Source organism: Culex pipiens, chromosome 3, assembly GCF_016801865.2.
Source record: "Culex pipiens pallens isolate TS chromosome 3, TS_CPP_V2, whole genome shotgun sequence".
NCBI lineage: Eukaryota > Metazoa > Arthropoda > Insecta > Diptera > Culicidae > Culex > Culex pipiens.
The window spans coordinates 86497889-86518051 of record NC_068939.1 but is presented as its reverse complement, the minus strand read 5'-3'; the positions used below and the strand labels follow the sequence as shown (position 1 = coordinate 86518051).

Here is a 20163-nt window from a genome sequence, read left to right as displayed (position 1 = left end):
AAGTCTCACCCAAACAACCCACCATTTTTTAATGACGATATCTCAGCAACTAATGGTCCGATTTTCAATGTTAATATATGAAACATTTGTGAAATTTTCCGATCTTTTCGAAAAAAATATTTTCAAAATTTTCAAATCAAGACTAATATTTCAAAAAGACCAAACATTCAATATTACGCCCTTTTGATATGTTAGTCTTGATTTAAAATTTTTGAAAATATTCTTTTCGAAAAGATCGGAAAATTTCACGAATGTTTCATATTTTAACATTGTAAATCGGACCATTAGTTGCTGAGATATCGACATTAGAAAATGGTGGGTTGTTTGGGTGAGACTTAGAAAACATCAATTTTCCTGTTTTTTAACCATTGCATAGCAATATCTCTGCAACTAAGGGTCGTATCAACAAAGTCCGAAAAAGCAAAATATAGAGAATTTTCTCAGCTTTTCAAAAATATTTTTTTCAAAACTGGGCAAACATGTGCACTAATTTTAAAAAATGAAGACACCAAATCGATCAAAAAATTCCTTCAAAAGATACAGATTTTTGAATTTTCATACATCATTTTTGTATGGACAGCTGCCAAATTTGTATGGAAAATTATATGGACAAACTAATGATGCAAAATGGCTTCTTTGGGCATACCGAAGGCACCAAAAAAGTTTCAGTCGGATTAAAAAATACAAAAAAAATCGAATGACCGAAATCCTAGAGAACTGCTCTAATGCTTATTCTCTACCAGACCATAACCTCACACCCTCCACTGCTGAACCGTATTGTTCCTTTCTTTAAAATATTAAATTTCACTTAAATCGCCCCCTTCTCTCTTTACACCAACAACCTGCTGTAAGCGTGTGTATGTGTGCTCGTTTGTTGGTGTGTCACACAGCCAAGGGAGTGGGGGGATCAATAATTATAACCGTTTTCAATTTCCATGATTGGATCGCTTGCCAGTTAACCAATAAATAAACTTTAATGGGCCATCTCGAATGTTGCGGGTGAAAGGGGTTGACGCAAGGACCTCCACGTGGCATCACGCACCAACGTCTTATGATGATTTTATGTTGATGACGTCGTCGATAACCACCGCTCACGGCACGGATTTCCTCACCTTGAATTATTGATGATAATCAAATTTAACAGCGTAGTTATTTGTCGAAAGCAGTGAATTTGAATGTTGACACACGAAATTACGGCGCTTTCGGGGAGATCAAACAGTTTTGCGTGTTTATGCTGTATGTTTGCAGATTAAACAGGTACACCGAGTGCTAGTACAAGAATGTTCATCAAATTCCATGTCCAAGAATTTGGGCAAAAGTGATTAAATTCAACGCATGATTTCTTGTCAATTTAAGCCATTTTAAAAAACAACGTGAGTTTAAAAAATACCTGAAATAATTTAATTTAGCAAAAAAGTATTAATACAGCAATTCCCCACGAAAACAGCATGGAAAAAAACAAAAGTCCTCGGATCGGGCTCAAAATTTTTCTGGGGGTTCCCTGGCCGAAATAATTAGACCCGTTTTTTTTTTTGTTTGGCCATTAGGGTGACCTACGCCGTGTTAGGGTGGTCTGAAAAATGGCCATTTTCGTCGATTTTCGCAAAAACCACTTTTTTCGAAAAATCATAACTCCTCGCCATTTTAACCGATTTCAATTGTCTTATACGCAAATGAAAGGTGATAAGTTGACCTTTCAAAGAAAAATAGTAACAAGTTTCAAAAATCTAGCCTAACATATGAAAAGGGCGTATGAAACTTTAAAATGCCGTTTTTACGGTGTCTGGACCAAAGAGCCGATGTCTGGAAATATTTTTATCGGATTCCCCGGACATTTTTACATAATATACTCAAAAATTGGAGCAGTTCATCAACAGGATTCCGAGATATGATTTTTTGAAAATAAAATCCGTGTTTTTTGACGCGCCGCGTGCAAAAACCGGAGAATGACGAAATTTGCAAAAAATCAACTTTTTTCACTAAAACTGCGATAACTTTAAAATTTCAGCAATGACCTATACATGTCTGGGTACCAAAATTTTCGTCATTGAAAGACTCAACTTTTGGTACCCAGACATGTATAGGTCATCGCTGAAATTTTTAAGTTATCGCAGTTTTAGTGAAAAACGTTGATTTTTTGCCGATTTCGTCATTTTCCGGTTTTTGCACGCGGCGCGTCGAAAAACACGGATTTTATTTTCAAAAAATCATATCTCGGAATCCTGTTAATGAACTCCTCCAATTTTTTAGTATGTTATGTAAAAATGTCCGGGGAATCAGATAAAAATATTTACAGACATAGGCTCTTTGGTCCAGACACCGTCAAAACGGCATTTTAAAGCTTCATACGCCCTTTTCATATGTTAGGCTAGATTTTTGAAACTTCTTGCTATTTTTCTTTGAAAGGCCAACTTATCACCTTTCATTTGCGTATATGACAATTGAAATCGGTTAAAATGGCGAGGAGTTATGATTTTTCGAAAAAAGTGGTTTTTGCGAAAATCGACGAAAATGGCCATTTTTCAGACCACCCTAACACGGCGTAGGTCACTCTAATGGCCAAACAAAAAAAAATACGGGTCTAATTATTTCGGCCAGGGAACCCCCAGAAAAATTTTGAGCCCGATCCGAGCACTTTTGTTTTTTTCCATGCTGTTTTCGTGGGGAATTGCTGAATATTTAAATGAATTACGAGCCATGGTTTCAACTTTGATTAAAAAAAAGGTGTTTTAAAATGTGTTATACATCTGTCCAGTTGTCCGCTCAAAATTGGCACAGATGCTTAAGGTGGTAGATCACATTGTGGCAATCACTGTCAATGCTGGTTCTGAATTTAGGGTCCAGAAATAGTAAATTGAAATGAAAAAATATTCACTACATGTAAAATGCTTCTACAAACAACACAAAGAAAACCATTGTTTGATTGAAACATTCTGAATCAAGATTTGAATGTTTTTCTAAAACAAACCTGGCCGCCAAATGGCCGATCGAGAATGATGCCTTCCAGAGCCTTAAAATAACCCAAAAAATCAGTTTTCTTCTTGTGGAGCATGGGGCCTTTTGTATGATTTTTTTTTGTATGATACGATTATCCGAAGGGGGTGTATGGGGACTATCCATAAACCACGTGGACACTTTTTTGGAAATCCCCCTCCCCCCCCCCCCCTGAGGTGTCCACGTGGTTTATGCATGGAACCATGAGACTTCGAATAATCAATACCCAACAAATGTTTTTAATATTACATTTGAGCTCTGAAACCCCATTTTAGTTGTTTGCCTTTTAAATAATAAAATGCATTATTTCATATTTCATCACCGCCATTTTGGCCGCTATCATAGATTTAAAAATTTAGCGTAGTTTATGTGTTATACTTAAGCTAGACAATCAAAAATAAGAAAATGAAAAAAAAAATTTCATGATTCGATTATCCGAAGAGATTTTTTTTCCGAGGCCTTCGGGTAATCGACTCTGGACTGTACAAATATTTTCATAATTTGTAATATAGGTATCAAACGAAGCGAAATTTAGTATGCTTTTTTTTCAAATTATTAGAGTTTTTTTTTCTGAAAAATATAAAAAAATAACGTATTTCTTTGGAAAAACTCAAATTTTCAAAATTTGCAATGTGAGTTCCAAAGGAAGCGACATTTGTTATGATTTATTACTATATCAGAGTTTTTTTTGAACATTTGAACTTCCACAATATAATTTATTTATTATTAATTTTTACATAGAAACTTTTTTTTAAATACTCAAATTGTCATAATTTGCAACATGGGTATCAAACGAAGCGAATTATGTTATACATTTTCACATTAATAGACTTTTTTCATAAAAAACATGATTTTTTACAAAATACGGTATTTTCTCCGAAAGTACTCATTTTGTCATAATTTGCAATATGGGAGTCAAACGAAGCTAAATTTTAAATGCATTTTCACTGAATATATTTTTTCTGATACACAAAAATTTTCTCAACATACCGCATTTTTAACTTAAATTTTAATAATTCGCATTATTCAAAAGGGATATAATTTTGAAAGCATTTTAAATTTTTTTTTGTAAAGCGCTAAAATTTTCACAAAATATCGTATTTTATTTTGAAAATAATAAAATTTCCATAATTTGAGTATTTTTCGCTTCGCATCGCATATTTTGTAAATCTGAGATTTTTTGAAAAATACGGTATCTTGAGAAAATTTTAGTATTTTCCCAAAACACTCTAATAAAGTGAAAAGGCATACAAAATTTCGTTTCGTTTTATGCTCACATCACTTTTTTTTAAATTGAGTATTTTTTTTAAAAATACGGTATTTTAATTTTGAGTGTTTATACTTTGAAACTTACTACATTATCCAAAAATATATTTTTAGTGAAAGCATTGAAAATTTAACAAAATATGGTTGAATTAATCGATTTTAGAAAGATTTTAGAATTGAGTTATCGTCCATTATCGGTTGTAAGATTATCGCCGATAGAATTTTCGAAATGATGATAACTATAGATTATTGCTATCCTCCCGACGGTAACGATAACCATTAAGAGCGAGTTTTTCACCGATGTGAAACAGGTCGTATCGAGATGATCCGATTTGGATGAAACTTTCAGGGTTTGTTTGTCTATACATGAGATGAACTCATGCCAAATATGAGCCCTCTACGACAAAGGGAAGTGAGGTAAAACGGGCATTGAAGTTTGAGGTCCAAAAAACATGAAAAAACTTAAAATTGCTCGCATTTCCGTAAAACTTCATCAATTCCAACTTTCTTAGATGCATTCGAAAGGTCTTTTGAAGCCCTTCAAAATGTGACATCCAGGATTGGTTTGACTTTTTCTCATAGCTTTTGCAAATTACTGTTAAAAATGGATTTTTTTAAAACCTTAATAACTTTTGGCAACAGCCTCCAACACCCATACTCCCATAGGTCAAAAGATAGGTAATTTCATGGACTATAAGCCTACGGTATTAACTTTTTGGCCAATCGCAGTTTTTCTCATAGTTTTACGATTTTTCTAGAACAAACATTTTACAACGTTAGTTTTTGCCCTGTAGGCCAAGAAGACGGCACTTTTTGGTCTCAATTTTGTCATATTCGGAATCCTCAGAAAATTTTAAATTAGATTGAGGTGTTGGAATTTTGAATTTGATTGGAAAAAATGCCATTTAGAATTAATTAAAATATTATTTAGGATTTTGTCGGTTTAGGGGTAAAACAAGTTTTCGCCTACTTGATACAGCATTTGACGTATTGATCATAGGGTAAATAAGATCTATTTCTTTTTTCAAAAATGTTTTATTTAATTATTTTTTAAATTAAAATTACAACTCCAATACTTCTAACTTACGTGAAATTGACCGAGGATTCCGAATATGACAAAATTGAGACCAAAAAGTGCCGTCTTCTTGGCCTACAGGGCAAAAACTAACGCTGTAAAATGTTTGCTCTAGAAAAATCGTAAAACTATGAGAAAAACTGCGATTGGCCAAAAAGTAAATACCGTAGGCTTATAGTCCATGAAATTACCTATCTTTTGACCTATGGGAGTATGGGTGTTGGAGGCTGTTGCCAAAAGTTATTAAGGTTTTAAAAAAATCCATTTTTAACAGTAATTTGCAAAAGCTATGAGAAAAAGTCAAACCAATCCTGGATGTCACATTTTGAAGGGCTTCAAAAGACCTTTCGAATGCATCTAAGAAAGTTGGAATTGATGAAGTTTTTTTTTTCATGTTTTTTGGACCTCAAACTTCAATGCCCGTTTTACCCCACTTCCCTTTGTCGTAGAGGGCTCATATTTGGCATGAGTTCATCTCATGTATAGACAAACAAACCCTGAAAGTTTCATCCAAATCGGAGCACCTCGATACGACCTATAGAATTAACCGAGCAGAATCTACAAATACTGCCTCTTAACGTTTTTGTTAGACGATAATTTTATCGATTAACAACCGTGCTTTTGACAATCTCTAAAATTCTGTTATAACAAATATTTTTTTAAAAGTCGATCTACCTTTGTTGCATAGGTTACTTAGAATTACTTACAAAAAATCAAAAACCGTTTTTTAACGCAATTTGTATCGAATATTTTCATATATACAGATTTATAATCAGGCATGTGAAACTCAACTTTCCACGTATAAATCTCCGATGGAGTATCTCGGTTTATTATTTTGTGCTCCAGCCACGCCTTGCAAAATTAAGTGGAAATTACTTTGGTGTAAGGGACAACTTTTGGCTTGTTTGAAAATTAAGGTGATTCACGATAAGGGTGTTTCAGAAAATCTTACTTTGCAGGATTTTTTTGAATTTGTTTTTTTCTTGTAGAGAGTTGTTGAGCATGCCAATCCAAGCTACTTTGTCGAAGATGCCAAAATTTTATCTTGCAATCTACGCCTTCTACGACTTCTTTTATCAATGGCATCAGAGCAAGCTCTCAAGAATTAAGATTTAGAGAAAAATGATGTTCTGAGCACTTTTAGAGTTTTAAAAGCCAGCTATTTGGTTAGAAAAATCAATTGTAGACTTAAGAGTCGAAAGTAACAGCCATTTAAATGTTAAAAAGATGCAATTAACACTCAAAAATTAAAAAAAAAAAAAAACGCTGGTCAGATTTCATTCGCCAGGATTTATTCGAACGAGGAGATTAGCAGGAAAGTCAAACAAGTATAGACAACTTTCTTTCTTAGATTTTGCATAATTCATTAAATGAATTGTTCATGTTTCAGCATTACTTCAAATTTATACTTTAAAAGTATTACAGCATACAGCCCAACGTGGACGTTTTTCCCTATTTAGACCCCAGGTGGCTATTTCTTTTGAAAGACAGCTTAAATCGTTCGCACACACAAAACACGCACACACATGCTCCAGTCACGACAAACTGGTGTCGCAAAAGTAGTCGACATAAAGATAAAAGCAAACCGTAAAGTTGGATGATTTGCCGTTTTTTGCCGTTAGTACACTCTACCTCAACTCATCGAACCGAACTCTCGTGTGCGTGTGTGTGTTTTCGGTAAGTCTCCTACTCCCCTCCTCACACCACACGCACAAAACACACACACTTCCCGAAAAGATTTTCCGAGTGTGTGAGTTTTTTTTTTTTTTCGCTCGGTAGGAGGAGCAGGAAGTGAGGAAGCTACTTTTTTGAAGTTTTTCCTCGCTTAAGTGGTACATGTGTTGTGCGTGTGAGTGGAACGATTCCCTCTTTTTGTCTGTGTCCAGACCACACGACGACCCCAATTCCCCGCTCCACCACTTCCGGTTTATTAAACTGGGTAAGTGTGTGTGTCGGCTTATGTCACAGTAAGTTTACAGAACTTATTTTTTATCGTTTTTCGCTTTGAACAATCTTGAGTAAAAAAAAAGTTAGGATTTTGATGTTTTGTTATGTTATGAAACATATTTTTTTAAAAAGAAAATACAGATTTTTTACAATTTTTAATTTTGAAGTGTAATTTTTTTAATAGTGTTATGGAACACTTTTGAGCTGAATAATTTCTCTGCTCTTAAATTAACAACATACTCTCACACACACACCAGCAGCACACACTGCTAACAAAAAATGAACAGTAACGATGTGGTGACTAGGTTAATCTCCACCCCCAAAATCTTCGCCCCACCCCTCATCCCGTCCCAAGTTCTGCCTAGCGGAAAAAGGGAAAGCTAAACAGATTTAAGTTTTTCACTACATAATAGATTGCCCAAAAGTTCCCTCCGGGATGAGCCCAACGCTGGAAACGATGATAAACGAGGGGCCATACCAGGCTGGCACTTGCCCTAACCCACGTGGCGGCACCGATGACGACGGGGTCGTTACACGTGATCTATGGGAACTATTAAACACTTGATGGTGTTTGGCCCCGGGGTTTGGGGCTTAAAACAGTGAGATTGGGGCTGGTTTTTAAGTGGAATGGTTTGGGATTAAGGTGATTATAACATTTTTAAGGTTTCAGTCGATTTAATTACAATTTTAAATGTACAATTTCAGACATCATTTTTTTCAATAAATCTGTTCTACCAAAGTAAACCTTTTTTTTCTAATACAATGTAATTCCTTATGTGCAATTTTTCACCCTAAACCTTCATGGAATGGTTTCCAAAAATCTCCAAAAGCCTTGAGACATAAGCGCTTTTTTACACAAATCTCCTCTACTAGGCTGCCATAAAACAGCGTTCAAATGAGGTTGACAACATTGTTGTATCCTACTCGACCCAGGTTTTTCTCGCCCAGTTTCCCATTTTTTATACCAATTTAGTTTGTGACCCATAAAAAAAAAGTTGCTTCCAGCACGCGAGCGTGCTCACGGCGGTGTACACTGCTAATAAGAACCGATCATTTATCATCTACGATTTCCGCAGGGATGTGGAGTAGGAGAAACGCCAAGTTTGCACGTCCAGGGTATCAGGACACAAACCATCAGCGGATTCTTACACGCCCCCCGTAAGGCATGTTTGCGCATTACCGGGGTGGGAGGTGGCGCAATGTTGAAAAAGTAATAAAATGTTCTCGCGGAGATGTGCTACTACAATTTGCCTTCCCCGAGCACTGTTCGCTAATGTGAGGATTTTTGTGTGAGGAGCGTTTTCATAATGATTATTTGCCGACAAATTTATTCATGGGAATGATTTATTTTAAAGCGGAGTTTTTTTTTGCATTTCAAAGATTAAATCTTTGAATTAAAGACACATTTTTTATGCAAAAATATTATTAAAACATGACGAAATGACGTTATTTGAACCCTATTCGGATTGGGGGAAATTAAGGAAGGTTCAAGATTTTGTCCTATTTTGATCCATTAAGCTTAGCTTTAGTTCTATCGAAGAATTAAAATGGATTTTTATTGTATGGACAACTGTCCAAGAGGAGGGGGGGAGTAGTAATTTCCAAAAATGGATCCACGTGGTATAGTGAAAAAAACGCAGATACGAAAAAAAACATGGAATTTCCTGTTAGATGCATAACATAGTCATGATAGTTTCCAAAACCATTACTGAAATGATTTCACTTTAAAATCAATCATTCAAAGAGTGAAATAAAATGGATGACGGTGAATTCTTAAGTTTTTTTTAATTTAAATTTTCGTGAAATTCGTAACCTTTGTAAAAACTTCCTAGCAAGGGTTCTGATTGCTTAAAAAACTCATTCACTCACGATCACAAATCGAACGCCACGAAAAACTGCTCTGAACGTTTCCTACCGTTTGTCACTTCCACACCAATCGCTACTGAATACTCTCTCTTTGCTCTTCCTCTCACTCCAATCGGATAGTACAGCGAATGGCTCAGAGAGAGGCTGATTGCGCTCTAAGATGACTTGACATAGTCTGCGATCATTTATTAAACTCCTTAAAATAAATGTTATCAAAAATGTTTTGTAATTTTGTTGATAACACAACATCAGAGACGTATTTGACAGCAATTTCCACCAAATATAAATTGACGGCAAACTGTGGTAGTGCAGTGAGCGCTTCGCTGGTATTTTGTAAGATTCTCTCCTCTCTGAACATACTCGTTTGTGACTCGGGTCGAAGGACGGAGTAGGCAAAGAAATTCACGAAGTATCTGTTTCGCTATGTAAAGCGATTGGTCAAGGCGCTGGCAACAAGCGGGTCGTGTTCGCTCGCGAATGTTTGCGCGCTCCAGTGATTTGAGTGAGTGATTTCTGATCTTTTAGCCGAAAATGAGTGCTCTTGATTATTCCTCTAACCAAAAGTTAACGAAAATCAAAGAGAGGTCGGGAAACTTCTTTCGATATTGAGTGAGTTGCTCAAGTTGTAATCTTTGTGGGAACTTTTTGTATTTTTCTTTTTACTTTTTATATTATTTTTATGATAGCTGTTAAGTATCGTGCAATATAAATTCACTTCATAAAATATTCTTGCAAAGTGTGGCCGTTGCAAATATTTTTCACTATCACTCAGAAGGCCAAACATATTTTTCATAAACTTAAAAAAAATTATGATAATAGACGTGCAAAGCAACTTAAAATGCGTTTCAATACGTTGATTATTACGTTGATTATAATCATTTTAAAGCATGATTGAACCAGTAAAATCATGAGTTCTGTGGATGGTGCGAAGCCGCGTGGTTGATTTTTTTTTAATGGTAATCTATTTTTTGCATATCTGGTTCCCCTTATGGTTTATTCAAATAATTATATTATTCCTTGTCCTTTTCATCCTTTATTATACTATTTCCTAATATTATATATGACCAAATTGCATTTTAATGCTTCCTGGAATCATCTTGATTGGTTTTATCATTTATTGCTTATTATTTATTACTATTACAAACTTACTAAAGCTTATGAGATAATACACTAAAGACTCACACTTACACTTACAAACTTCCAAAACAGTATATAAAAATAGTATATACACCACTTGGGCACCATGCACATTTTGTGATGAAACATGCACAGCAAAAAATCCGATGGTAAAATCGCATGCAAAAGCATGCACATCACCTTCGTCAAAATAAACACTTAATATTACACGCTGAATGTACAATTTTTGCAAACACAAAAAAAAGTTGCAACCGACGGGATTCCAACCCAGCACCAAGAGTAAGGACTGGCGCCTTAGCCCACTCGGCCATCAGACCGATGAAAAGTTGTAAGGATAAAAGCATATATGAGCTTGACATTTCGGTCAAGTAGGTTTTCCATACTGATGGGCTACATATTTCAGGCTTTAAAATCACATAAAATTGCATAAAATAATGCAATTTTTATTTTACACCCAGGCAATTTACACGCAGCTGGATTATTACTGAAAGAGCCCCGTTATTTGAAACTTCTTGGTTCTGGTGCCGGGTTCGGTGGCGCAGTGGTTAGCGTGGTAGCCTCTCACCCCAGTATGGCCTGGGTTCAATCCCAGACGGACCCGGTGGCATTTTTCGAGACGAAATTTGCCTGATCACGCCTTCTATCGGATGGGGAAGTAAAACGTCGGTCCATTAGCGTAAAAGAAGTTTTGAGTGACTCACCACACATAACCTTCGGACGCCTAGAAATGAGCAGAAACTTGCAACAGAGACTACAAAAGACCCGGGGTCGTTAAAATGGATTGCTTTGCTTTTTTTTTTGGTTTTGACGCAGTCCTCTACCAAAATGGCAATATCGGAACAAAAAAGAAATTTCATTTATGGTTGAAATTGATCTTGAAAACAACACACTTTGAAATCCATATTGCCCTGTCAAAATTGTCCTGCAATAATCCCGTAATTTGCCTTATTCCGGGTTTCACCGGAGTACCCGGGATCGGTTTCAAAGTGGCCAGATTGGTCCAAAAATGGTCTTGGGAATCACCAATGAGCTTGATTTTGATAATGATGAACTTTGATATGCATGTTGCCTTGACCAAAGTATTCCCGAAAATGCTCCACAATAGAGCGTAATCCGGGTTTCACGGGAGTATCTGGGACCGGTTCCAAAGTGGCCACATTGCACCAAAAATAGTCTTGAAGCTAATAAATGAGCTTTATCTATTATTCTGGCATTGATTTGACATAGATTATCATTGAATATTTATAACTGCATGCATGTAAGTAAAAAGAGGGCTGAAAAAAAGTTGCTCCTATGGTTTCGGGAATAACTTAGGGTAAATTCCTCTATTTTTGACTTTTCAAAAAAGCAACATTATCTAGAGATCTGTCCGCATCTTTTGCTGTTTAGATATCGAAAATCCGTGCTCAGGGAGCCGAGATATAGCTGTTCCACCTTTTACTCGAGCATGGGAGTTTAGGTGTTATGTACAGATAAGTATTATATAGAATTTCTAGATTTATATAAAATTTAACACTAAGTAGTTAGTAAACTTTATATTCATTGAAGCACAGTGAGAACATTTACGTTCTTAGGTATTTTTGATTGTACCGGGCAACAATCAAATTGTCTGAAAATATTGAATCGACCATTGTGGCAGCCCTTACAGCATGGTACAGACCCGTAATGCTGTGATGCAATTATGTGATTTTTGAATTATTCAATGGTTTAAATTGAAAGAAAAATAATTTAATAAAATATGTTTCTTATTCTAACCCTGTCCTCAAAAAACACATTTCTTTTTCCTCATCCGGTCCAGCAAAATTTATATTCCTTTTAAACATTACTGCACCACGTGGCCTGATCAAAAGCTCCTTAAACTGCTTCTTCATGTGTTCCACCCCGAAGAAAAAGGAATACCAAAAAGTGGGAAGCTTCTTGCTGGCTGTGATCGAAAAATTGAGCGAATTGAGCACCCTGGCGGCAATGTGTTTGCGTGTGTGTGATCCTGGTGACGACTATCAAACATAATGTGTGTCGCATTGCCAATATGTAAATCTCATTCTCGCTTTTTCGCTTTCGTTTTCCTCTCCGCAATGGTCGTGTGTTTGAACGCTTTTCCGACATGTCACGGGATATTTTGCAGGAAAAATTCTCACCCAGCATCACCAACGGCGACGATGAAGCCAGCACCACCAACGAGATGCCAATGTGACTGTTTGATTTTGATTAGATTTGAGTTTATTGAATCAGGGAAACAAATTTGCTTACTGAGCGGCTTCCACACAGCTAGCTATTCGGAGCTTGAGCGTAGATTGTGGCTTGGCGGTTGACGAAATCGATGTGAGTGTGTGTGTATGATGTGGGTATTGATTGCGGTGAAAAATCGACGGTTTACCGCAGGCACCAGCCGTCACCTTTTTTTCTCCTGAAATTAGGTGTCACACAATGAGCAAATAAATACATTATGGTTACATCGTTGGTGGTGTGGTCTCGTGGTATAAATGTAACATTAAATGTGTTTAGTTGTGTGCCGTTGAAAACACAACTCGACATTTTTAATTTGATGGCTGTTAACGCTTCAATTTCATCAAGGTATGATAGATATGAGCTCCCTCCCTGAACAAGCTCCAATCGACAGAATTGAATTTTTAGTGAATTCCCGCCAATACATAAAATTGTAAATATTCTAACAAATTAAATTCATAGCTTGTTTCTTAATTTGAATCGTGATGGTCAAGTTGATTTATAACAAAACAGTTTACATCAATTTGATACCAAAATCTCCTGAACCAAGAAACTTTTCTCCAAATCAAGAACCACCATGAAAGGGCAAAGCAACCACACAGCCCAAATTGCAATACAATTTATCAATCACCTCGAAATTGCAACGCCAATTCCGTTGCGTTGATAGCATCAACCAATTTCTGGCTGCCAAGTGGAGAGGACATAAATAAAAATATAGCTCGGTTGCAGAACACGACGCGGTTCTCCGGAGGAGGTCACCCAAACTGACGACAACGACGACGAAGATGTCTTGGAATGAAAGTTTTCAATTTCCCACCACCCCGACACTGCTCCCTGCAACCCACAAACCAACAAGAAGCCAGCAGCTGCCGGTGCAATTAGTGAGGAATGCAATTTTATGCAAGTTGCACCCCCATTCACTCTGTGTCGTTCCACTTTTCTTGAGTGAAAAAGTTGTCCTCCAACCCCGCGGAAAATAGTTTCATTTCATCGAGTCGAAATTTCAATAGTCATTTTGGTTAATTAAGTTTTCCCAGATGGAAAGCATTCGCGTGACGCGCGTTTTTTTTTCTCCCGGTTAATGCACTTGCCCCAAGTGTAATGGAAGCATTAACTTTGTAATTAATTCGATTCCTGACTGCGCAACTCCCTTCCTCGCCACAACCTCTCAGAGGAGACAATGAGTTGGAACTTTTCTCCAGCATATGGCATGAGGCACGTGTGAGTCAGGTTAAAAGTTGGTAATCTCGTTTCGCAGCGCATTACCGGAGAATATGCATGGAATTTTCCCTGGGATAAACTGCAATTATGGTAAAACGACGGCACATGCATGTATTTGCATGTATGATGAACGACCTTTGTTATTGGGGCCGCGAGCAAATTGAATTGGGCTTCATTTGAGTTTGTAAGCGAGAAAATTAAACGGGAATTGTGGAATTTGACTCAGGCGAATATTTGTTTATTTCTAGGGCACGGTGTGTTTCGTAAGTTTGATATTTGGCACTATGAAAGAAGGGCTCTTTCCTGACATTTTGCGGGGTGATACACAATATTTTATCGAGAGGTCTACACAGCAAAACATATATGTGTAAAATCGCATGCAAATGCATGCACATCATCTTTGAGATTATTCACACCCCCAAAAATAACATCAATCTGGTGAGAGTCATATCCAGATTACTAAGACGCCGCACCCCAACCTTCTCGGCTATCTCCACCGATGTAGCTGCAAGTTCCCTATACATCGTATACAGTTAATACAGCATACGACGTACGGGTAACCTACTAGTAACTCCCAAAAAGACCGAATAAAAATCTTTTGTTTTTACCAGAATGGAAATGAGTGATAGAAAAAAACCATCATTTGATGATTCTTGCACCAAGATATCAGAAGGTATAGTAACCGTTACTATCCCAAGTAACATTTTTTTCCAGGAGTTTTACAAGAGCTCTTCAAGATAGCTACAGCATAGCAGTTTGGACCACGGTAGGATAAAACTCTCTTCAAGTACTCTTCCAAACTCCTGAAGAAGTTTTGAAGAGAATTTTATCCTACCACGGTCCAAACTGCTATGCTGTAGCTATCTCGAAGAGCTCTTGTAGAACTCCTGAGCAGTTCTCTACGGAATCGGTCTTTTTTCTTTAATTTTAATTTTTGTATTTTTTTATCCGGCTGAAACTTTTTTGGTGCCTTCTTACTTACTTTTACTTTTATTGGCGCTACACCATTAGCTTGGCCTGCTGCACGATTCTCCGCCAACAAGCTCGGTCCATGGCTGCATGTCTCCAATTTCGCGGTGCACCCACACTTTCTAGATCGCTCTCCACTTGGTCCACCCACCTCGCACGTTGCACCCCCCTACGTCTTGTTCCTACCGGCTCCGACACAAACACCAACTTCGCAGGATTGATCTTCTGGTTCCGTTGGCTCAATTGCTCGGTACGTTCCGGCATCCTTGCAACATGACCGGCCCACTGCAACCATCCAGCCTTCGCGACCTTCCGGATGCTTGGTTCGTTGTAGAGTTGTACAAGTTCGTGGTTCATTCTCCGCCGCCATCCGTCGTTCTCATATACGCCGCCAAAGATGGTCCTTAGCACTCGACGTTCGAAGACGCTTAGCGCTCGTATGTCCTCTTCGAGCATTGTCCACGTCTCGTGCCTGTAGAGGACGACCGGTCTTATCAGCGACTTGTAGATGGAACACTTCGTATGTAGGGAGAATTTCCGGGACCTTAGGCTCTTGTGGAGACCGAAATAAGCACGACTTCCAGCGATGATGCGTCTCCGAATTTCCCTGCTGCAGCTGTTGTCCGACGTCACCAACGATCCGAGGTACACAAACTCCTCTACCACCTCGAATTCGTCCCCGTCGATTGTAACGCTTGGTCCAATGCGAGCCCTAAGGGACTCGGTTCCTCCTGCCAGCAGGTACTTTGTCTTCGCCACATTCACCCTTAGCCCAACCTTCTCTGCTTCCCGCTTCAAGCCGGTGTACGCATCCGCAACCGCCTTGAACGTTCTGCCAACAATGTCCATGTCGTCAGCGAAGCAGATGAATTGGTTGGACTTGCTGAAGATCGTGCCCCGCATATTGAAGCCCGCTCGTCTCATAACACCTTCTAGCACGACATTGAAACAGAGGCAAGAGATCCCATCGCCTTGCCGAAGCCCCCCAAGTGAAGTGAACGAGTCCGATTCCGCACCCGATATCTTCACACAGCACCGAGCCCCATCCATCGTCATCTTGATCAGTCTGATCAACTTCCCGGGAAAGCCGTTCTCGTCCATAATTTTCCATAGCTCTTCGCGATCGACTGAGTCGTACGCGGCTTTGAAGTCGATGAATAGGTGGTGCGTGGGAACTTGGTACTCGCGACACTTTTGGAGGATTTGTCGCACAGTGAAGATTTGGTCGGTTGTTGATCTCCCCATGACGAATCCGGCTTGATAACTTCCAACAAAACCTTCCGCTATTGGCGATAGGCGGCTGAAGAGGATCTGGGAGAACACTTTGTAGGCCGCGTTGAGGACTGTGATGGCACGGTAGTTCTCACAATCTAACTTGTCCCCCTTCTTGTAGATCGGGCATATTACTCCCACTTTCCACTCCTCCGGTAGCTGTTCTGACTCCCAGATCCTGACTATCAGCCGGTGCAAACAGGACGCCAGCTTCTCCGGGCCCATCTTGATGAGTTCAGCACCGATACCATCCTTACCCGCTGCTTTGTTGTTCTTCAGCTTCTTGATGGCATCCTTAACTTCCCTCATCGTGGGAACTGGCTCTTCTCCTTCTCCTGCTGTACCGATGAAGTCCTCTCTCCTGCCGCCTTGAGCCCCTGCCTCTGCTTCTGCGCCGTTCAGGTGTTCATCGAAGTGCTGCTTCCACCTGTCGATCACCTCACGCTCGTTCGTCAAGATAGCTCCATTTTTATCCCGGCACATTTCGACTCGCGGCGTGAAGCCGTTGCGGGATCCGTTGAGCTTCTTGTAGAACTTGCGCGTTTCGTTCGAGCGATGCAGCTGCTCCATGTCCTCAAACTTCAACTCTTCCTGGTGGCGCACTTTTGCCCGGAAGAGCTGGTGCTGCTGCCTTCGCTTCTGTCCATACGCCTCCTCGTAATCACGGAGATTGTACTGCAGCATTGCCCTCCGTGCTGCATTCTTCTCCTCCAAAATCGCCCGACACTCCTCGTCGAACCAATCGTTCCGTCGTCCTCGTTCCACAAATCCGATGGTGCTTTCTGCTGCGTTGGTGATGGCTGCCTTGACGCTCCTCCAGCAGTCCTCGAGGGGAGCTTCCAACAGCTCACCCTCCCCTGGCAACGCAGCCTCCAGCGAATGCGCGTACCGGGATGCGACTTCCGGTAACTTAAGCCGCTCCAGATCCAACCGCGGAGAGCGGCGGTACCGAACGCTTTTCGCCAGGGAAAGTCGTTGGCGCATTTTCACCATCACCAGATAGTGGTCCGAGTCGACGTTGGCGCCGCGATAGGTCCTGACGTCGATGATGTCGGAAAAGTGTCTACCGTCGATTACAACGTGGTCGATTTGTGATTCCGTTCCTTGCGGTGATCTCCAGGTGTACTTGTCTCGGAGGTTGTGCTGGAAGCAGGTGCTTCGTACGGCCATGTTTTTGGAGGTGGCGAAGTCGATCAGTCGCAGGCCGTTTTCGTTCGTGCGTACGTGGGCGCTGAACTTTCCTATCACCGGTCTGAATTCCTCCTCCTGGCCAACCTGAGCGTTAAAATCTCCAATAACGATTTTGACGTCATGTTTTGGGCAGCTATTGTACGTCCAGTTCAGCTGCTCGTAAAATGCGTCCTTGTCGTCATCTTCGCTTCCTGAGTGCGGGCTGTGCACGTTTATGATGCTGATGTTGAAGAAACGGCCCTTAACCCTCAACACGCACATTCGGTCGGTGAGCGGGGTCCACCCAATCACGCGATCGTGCATTTCACCCAGCACTATGAAGGCTGTCCCCAGCCTCTTTTTCTCGCCGCGGCTCTGGTAGATTGTACAGCCAATCCTTCTGTACTCTTGCACCTCCTCCGCACCTATCCAGCCAACCTCTTGCAGCGCTACGATGCTGAACTTGCGGACCCTCAATATGTCGGAAAGTATGCGGATACTCCCGTCAAATTTGAGAGACCTGCAATTCCACGTTCCGAGCTTCCAATCGTGGGACCTCGTAAGAAGTCCAGTTCCGTGCCGATTGGTCCGGCTCGCATCGTGTGCTTCCTGCACTGGTGTTTTACGGCGGGTTCGTGTGGCCTGCACCAACCCCCTGTCTCGCCGGAGGACCATCGTGCCGGTACTGTTTAAAGTCCCACGCCGACACAAGGACTTTTACTCAGCCGCCCCTAACCTGGGGTACAGACGCTGTTTCGAGCCGCCCCTAACCTGGGGAACAGACGCTCGGATGAGGGGGGGGGGGGAGGTGTCAACCACCTACTACCTGCAATGAGCCGCCCCTAACATGGGGAACAGACGCTCACTGCGGCGGAAGGGTCGAACGCCGGGGTTTTGAGCCGCCCTTAACCTAGGGAACAGACGCTCAGCGGGGGAAAGGGGGGGGGGTGTGGTTCCCAATAGCCACTGTAAAGCCGCCCCTCACCTGGGATACAGACGCTTTCAAGATTGAGAAACAGGCACCTTTTTTTGAGCCGCCCCTCACCTGGGGTTCAGACGCTCAACGGGGGAAGGGGGGGGGGGGTACTTGCTTGTGCGCGGTGGACCTCTCGTACTGTTTATTTATTTTATTTTTTTTAATTTATTTTTCCAAAAAAAAAAAAAACTTTCACAACTTTTTTTTTTCGCACTCAGGATACAACCCTGTTCTGGGTGTCTTCTGCGTATTCCCTTCCTTGTACTTTTCGCTGCTATACTATCTGCCTCGGCTTGTCCAGCAAAGGCGACGACACACAACACAAAAATACTTCACGCGGCTTCTTTTTCACAACACACAAAGCACAGTACACGACGACGACGATGACGATGACCGCGTCGCACTTGCACTGACTCTTCTGCGGCGATTTTTTTTTTTTGTTTTGACCCGCGCGGATCGCAGATTAGGAGCCGAAATTCCTTGATTAATCGCGATCACCGGGCTCACTTTCAGGTGCAAACGGTTCACTATGCGTTCCGACGGCAGTACACGGACACTCACGCCGGGTTGGAACCGGATTACCGCGGGTTTTCGAGAAAAATCGACGGACCGGTCAGAAAAACGCACCCGTGCTTCAACTCACGCACACAATTTTTGGTGCCTTCGGTATGCTCAAAGAAGCCATTTTGCATCATTAGTTTGTCCATATAATTTTCCATACAAATTTGGCAGATGTCCATACAAAAATGATATGTGAAAATTCAAAAATCTGTATCTTTTGAAGGAATTTTTTGATCGATTTGGTGTCTTCGGCAAAGTTGTAGGACTGGATATGGACTACACTGAAAAAAAAATGATACACGGTAAAATTTTTTTTTGATGATCTTTAATTTCACTTTTTGTCACTAAAACTTAATTTGCAAAAAAACACTATTTTTATTTTTTTTATTTTTTGATATGTTTTAGAGGACATCAAATGCCAACTTTTCAGAAATTTCCAGAATGGGCAAAAAATCTTTGACCAAGTTATGATTTTTTGAATCAATACAGATTTTTTCAAAAAATCGAAATGTTGGTCGCAAAAATTTTTCAACTTAATTTTTCGATGTAAAATCTAATTTGCAATCAAAAAGTACTTTAGTGAATTTTTGATAAAGTGCACCGTTTTCAAGTTATAGCTATTTTTAGTTAACTTTTTTGAAAATAGTCGCAGTTTTTCATTTTTTTAAATTAGTGCCCATGTTTGCCCACCTCTGAAAAAAATATTTTTGAAAAGCTGAGAAAATTCTCTATATTTTGCTTTATTGAACTTTGTTGATACGACTCTTAGTTGCTGAGATATTACCATGCAAAGGTTAAAAAACAAGAAAATTGATGTTTTCTAAGTCTCACCCAAACAACCCACCATTTTCTAATGTCGATATCTCAGCAACTAATGGTCCGATTTACAATGTAAAACTAAAAAACATTCGTGAAATTTTCCGATCTTTTCGAAAAAAATATTTTCAAAAATTTAAAATCAAAACTTACTTTTTAAAAGGGCATAATATTTTATGTTTGGCTCGTTTGAAATGTTAGTCTTGATTTCAAATTTTTGAAAATATTTTTTTCGAAAAGATCGGAAAATTTCACGAATGTTTCATAGTTTTACATTGTAAATCGACCATTAGTTGCTGAGATATCGACATTAGAAAATGGTGGGTTGTTTGGGTGAGACTTAGAAAACATCAATTTTCATGTTTTTAAACCTTTGCATGGTAATACCTCAGCAACTAAGGGTCGTATCAACAAAATTCAATAGAGCAAAATATAGAGAATTTTCTCAGCTTTACAAAAATATTTTTTTCAAAGGTGTGCAAACACGGGCACTAATTTTAAAAAATGAAAAACTGCGACTATTTTCAAAAAAGTTAATTAAAAATGGTTATAACTTGAAAACGGTGCACTTTATCAAAAATTCACTAAAGTACTTTTTGATTGCAAATTCGATTTTACATCAAAAAATGAAGTTAAAAAATTTTTGCGACCAATATTTCGATTTTTT

General features: G+C 39.5%; 1 protein-coding gene across 6 annotated transcripts in view; it reads right to left on the bottom strand.

The window, feature by feature from the left end:
- Positions 1 to 20163, bottom strand: part of LOC120420149 (cyclic nucleotide-gated channel rod photoreceptor subunit alpha) — a 354470-nt gene that overhangs the window by 78830 nt on the left and 255477 nt on the right. The gene's annotated exons all lie outside the window — the stretch shown is intronic.